This window comes from Miniopterus schreibersii (genome assembly GCF_964146895.1).
Source record: "Miniopterus schreibersii genome assembly, chromosome: 2".
Taxonomy (NCBI): Eukaryota; Metazoa; Chordata; class Mammalia; order Chiroptera; family Miniopteridae; genus Miniopterus; species Miniopterus schreibersii.
The window spans coordinates 124133633-124138573 of record NC_138102.1 but is presented as its reverse complement, the minus strand read 5'-3'; the positions used below and the strand labels follow the sequence as shown (position 1 = coordinate 124138573).

Below are 4941 nucleotides of genomic sequence, written 5' to 3'. Positions count from 1 at the left end.
TAAGTGAAAGTCCTTGAAAATAGACCTATGTGTGGCATTCATGAATTCCACTTACCGTCATGCTAATTCCAGGTGGACAAAGGACAAAAGCTGGTTAATGGCAACTGACGAGTCATTTTGTCCACTTGATTTTTCAATGGCTCTGGTGCACATTAACCTGTGAAAATTCTCCATACACCATTCACATATCTCTATTCACCTACCTCTGCCCCAGACCCTCGTTTTTTCTAGTCTTTCAGTCTTTTCTTTCTAACCTCTTAACCTTTGGCAAGGCATTTGTTACTGTCCATGTGTCCATATTTATTCTCATCTCAGGCAACTTAGGCTTCCATACAAAGTAGATGATCATGTGTACCCCTCAAAGCTTCACCTTGAAGATTTTCACTCACTCTTATCTTTCAAGGCCACTTCTGAGTACATCTATAACACAGCCATTGTCCATTTTCAGCTTGTACTCACACGTCAAGCCAACCAATTTATAAACCATGATTTGGCTTTTTTCCATTACCTTTACATACAGTACAGGACCCCTCTCAATATAGTCATAGGTGTGAACTGAAGAGAGAGGCTGGTATAACTGTGGTAGAGGAAATACAGGCCTAGGTTGTCTACTCATGTAGCTCACTCATGTCCTCTGGTCCTGCTTGGATTTGGTCCCATGATGATGTCAACTCAGATCCTTTGTCCAACAGTTCCCCAATTGTATGGATAGTCTTATTTTCAAGTACAGATTTACTCAAGTAAGTGTCCATGGGTCCCATTTGCAAAGTACTAGGGAAATCTTTAAAGTGCATACTAGTGGCTTTCTCCTGGGAACTCAGCCACCTCTTTAGTCAATGCTTTCCAGGTGTGACAACTAGCTCAGCTCTAGTAACTAAGCTAAGTATCATGGTTTCTTACTGGTTCGCAGTTGCTTTCCTGGACATCTACTAAAATCAACTGAGCCAGTTCAGAACCTCCTGGTGGCAATGGCAAGACAGAATGAGAAGTACAAGAGATTTATTAGTTAATGCCTGTAAAAAAAAATAGAGGTATCCAAGGATACAGTATGGGGAGAGAATAAAGAGTAGCTTTACAGTGGAAAAATCTGACCAAGAGTGCTCACTTGGTACCTGTGAGTCGTAGCGTGGCCGCCCACCGCTCTGGTCCGCTCAAGCAACAGAATAAACCTCATAAAGGCGGGGGGCACTGAGGTTGGGGTCAGGGACCCGCGCGGTGGGATGGCAGAGGCCCTCTAGCAATGAAAAGCCTGAGCAAGAAGGTGAGAAAGGAGCTCAGCAGAGTAGGCCAGAAGCATCGCGCCGGCCAGCTCCAGAAGCAAAAGGAGTGTGGTTCGGGCAGAGAAGAGACAGCTGGGCAGCGAAGATGGCCCTCCTCATCAGGTACTGGTGGTGCCACTGCACGACAGGATTTCCCTGCCAGAGGCCTGTCGGCTGCTCCAGGATAGGGACACTGCAACAGTACACTTGAATGAATGGGGAAGCACCCACAGCTTTATGCTGTTATGCCCCCCGCTTGAAACATCGATGGTGTTTCACATCTGCAAGGCCAGAGGATTCGCACACTGTCTCAGACTTGGCTAAAGTGCCTGATAGCCCCCCTTTCCTCCTTGACCCACTGGAAGGCTGGGACAGCATTGAGGATTACTGCCTTTCCTGCCCCTTTGCTCAGGGCCTTCCCACCCATACACTAGCTATCCAGGGGATTTCTGGCCTCCCACCAAAGAAACAAATAGATGTCGGAAAGAAGCTAAGTAAAGTTGTGGAGAAGCGCTTTCCTGATGACAAGCTCCTTCTGTGAGACACGCAACAGGGGGCAGGGATGCTGCTCAGGCAGCTGGCTAAGCAGAAACAACGGCACCTTGCCTTTCGAGATCGGCGGGCCTACCTCTTTGCTCAGGATGCTGACTCTGAGCCTAATGAAGAGAATAACTTGGTGGGGACCTTGGAAATTTCAGATTATGTTCGTGGACAGACTGTGAGTGTCAATAGCTTGCTGCATATCATTGAACATGGTGACTTTCAGATGAAACAGATAGATGCCCCTAAGGACCCTTTCCCTTTAAACCTCAGAGTGATCAAATCCCAGAAGGACCCAGGCATGGCAATGGAGGTTTGTGCTACGGATGCTGTAGCTGATTTGGAGGAAGAGCTTAAGGTCCTAATGAAGGCAGACCCTGATAGACAAGATTCTTTGCAAACAGAGGTTATACCAGATCCGATGGGGGGGGGGAGGGGGCAAACCTGGCCCACTGAGGAGGAACTCAATGAGGCAAATGAACTTTTGAAGGAAAGTTCAAGGTGGTAAAGAAGGTTCCTAAAGGAAAATCCAGTTACCAAGCTGAATGGATTTTGGATGAGAGTGACAAAAGTGGTGGGGAAAGAGATGGATATGATGATATAGAACATGAGGATTTTATGGAAGAGGAATCTCAGGATGAGCATAGTGACAAGGGAGCAGAGGAGGAATGTGAAACTATGGCCATAGGAGCGTCTGTGCATGATGACCTGTATGGTGAGAAAGTGGGTGAAGAGGCTGAGGAAAAACTGCTAGAGAAATATAAACAAGAAAGACTGGAAGAGATGTTTCCAGATGAAGTAGATACCCACCCAGCCCCACCCCTCCACCCCCCGTGATGTGGCTGCTAGAATTCGATTTCAGAAATACAGAGGCCTCAAGAGCTTCCGGACCTCTCCATGGGATCCTAAGGAAAACCTTCCTCAAGATTATGCTCAGATCTTTCTGTTTCAGAACTTTACAAACACTAGGAAACACATCTTTAAAGAAATCGAGAACGAGAATGGAGGAGCTGAGGTTGGCTGGTATGTCACACCTCATGTTTCTGAAGCACCTGTCGCTGCGGCTGAGCTCTTCAGGGGCAGAGCACCCCCGTTGCGTTCTCTTTCCTGCCTGGTGAGCAGATGTCAGTAGTGAACGTGGTGGAAAGCCGGCATCCCAGAAACACTGAGCCCGTGAAAGCTAAAGAGGGGCTGGGCTGCCACTGCGGGTTCACGCGTTTCCGAGCCTCACCTTTATTTTCTCAGCACACTGCAGCGGATAAACATAAATTTCAGAGATTCTCAGCACACGGCTGCCATGGCCCTCGCGGTGAGAGTATATGCCCCAATCACTTTTCCTCCTGCATCTGTGCTGCTTTTCAAACAGAACAGCAGTGGAATGCACAGCCTCATTGCCACAGGCCATCTCTTGTCAGTGGCTCCAGACAGGATGGTCATCAAGAGAGCTGTTCTGAGTGGTCGTCCTTTCAAAATTTTTACTAAGATGGCAGTAGTGCGTGACATGTTCTCCAGCAGAGAGGATGCGCTGTGGTTTAAACCAGTGGAACTGAGAACAAAGTGGGGCCGCAGGGGACACATCAAGGAGCCTTTAGGTGCTCATGGCCATATGAAGTGCAGTTTTGATGGGAAACTAAAATCTCAGGACACAGTACTGATGAACCTCTAGAAACGAGTTTTCCCCAAATGGACTTATGATCCATATGTACCAGAACCAGTACCTTGGGTGAAAAGTGAGATTTCAGCAGTGCCAGAAGTGGACATGAAGTAATAGATTCAATATCCTTGCTACTAGTTAGCACCTGAGGGATGGGAAGCTATAGGTTGTGATTGGGTAAAGTTTGTGTTGTCTACTTTAGCCTAGGAGTCTGCTGCCCCTTTTTGCAAAAGGTTTTTCTTGGCCTTGACAAGGTGTCTTAGTTAAGTATGGATGTTTTTTTATTGCTACTTCATCCAAAAACTATTAAGTCTTACAGAAATATCTACTGTCCATTAGGATTTTGAAAGCTGTTTAAAGAAGGTACGATGGGACCTTAACAGTGACGGCAGACCAAATTTCCAAGTGTCTAGAGAAACTGAATCCCATTTCTTCCTTATGCATAAATTAAACAAAAACAGATTGATAAGGAGCTGGCCTTTCAGCTTGCTTCACCCGAGTTACAGAGGTTAAGCCTGCATTTCCACCACTGAGCACAATACATATGTTCTTTACTTCTGGGGAAATTGTTTGAAAATGCGGAGACAGAACAGCAGCCACTCCACCACCAGCTGTAGGCTCAATAAGCAGTTTCATCCGCTCCCATACCAGCTGGGCTGCATACTGTTGGTAGAGAAGGTAGTAAGCAATAGTGAAATGGGAGGAGAAAAGCTTAGTTGTTGGGCCTTCACAATTAAAGGCTAAGTGATAAACATGCATATGCTTGCCAATGAAGAGCCGGTCTTTTTTCATTCTAACTCTGCTTCTACTGCTGAGGGTGTCCCAATATCTAGGGCCCTCCCACATATCATGAGTCACCAAGTCAAGAAGTATCTTTTGCTTAAAGAGTTGCTCTGTTCTTTTGTTATTTTCTTTCCTGTTGGAGCCTCGCCTTAATTTCATCCTCTGTGACAGTGAAGACATCATCCACAAGGTCCCTTGTAAGAGGCCAGGTGTTTAAGCCAATGCTGGATTTGGCACCATCTGCTATGGTTTCTGGAGGATAGGAGGTGGGGGTCAGTTCCCCTTTCAGCGTGGGCTGGTAGCAGTCATCTGCATTCAAGGGTTCAGCAACATACACTTTCACACTAGGTCTCAGGGCCTGGGAAGGGGAATATTAGACATCTCACCACTAGCCACTGCCTACATGCCTCCAGTAAAATAGGCAGTACAAGTAACATACTTCTGACCACGTAAGAGCCTTCTCTGTGATAGATGTAATGAAAATATGACCTTAAAGCACTTTAAACTGTATACCTAATACTGGCCTTCAGTTGCCTAGATCACATCTGGTTCTACTGGTAACTTGGGAAAATATTAGCCCCTGACTTGGATAGTAGGTTGGAGAGATGGAATTCAGGGGAAGGTCTGTGATAGGAGGACACTCATTGCTATTGCTTTTGTGCTGTAAAATCATAGATTAAAAAAAGGGTACTGAGGCAGAGGAGG

At 46.3% G+C, this 4941-nt stretch overlaps 1 pseudogene across 1 annotated transcript; it reads left to right on the top strand.

The window, feature by feature from the left end:
* The first annotated feature begins 627 nt into the window (after nucleotides 1-627).
* LOC308552522 (pre-rRNA-processing protein TSR1 homolog pseudogene) lies at nucleotides 628-3567 on the top strand (annotated as a pseudogene). Its single transcript has 2 exons — nucleotides 628-740; nucleotides 1126-3567. The product of its transcript is annotated as a pre-rRNA-processing protein TSR1 homolog pseudogene (transcript).
* Nucleotides 3568-4941: the final 1374 nt, after the last annotated feature.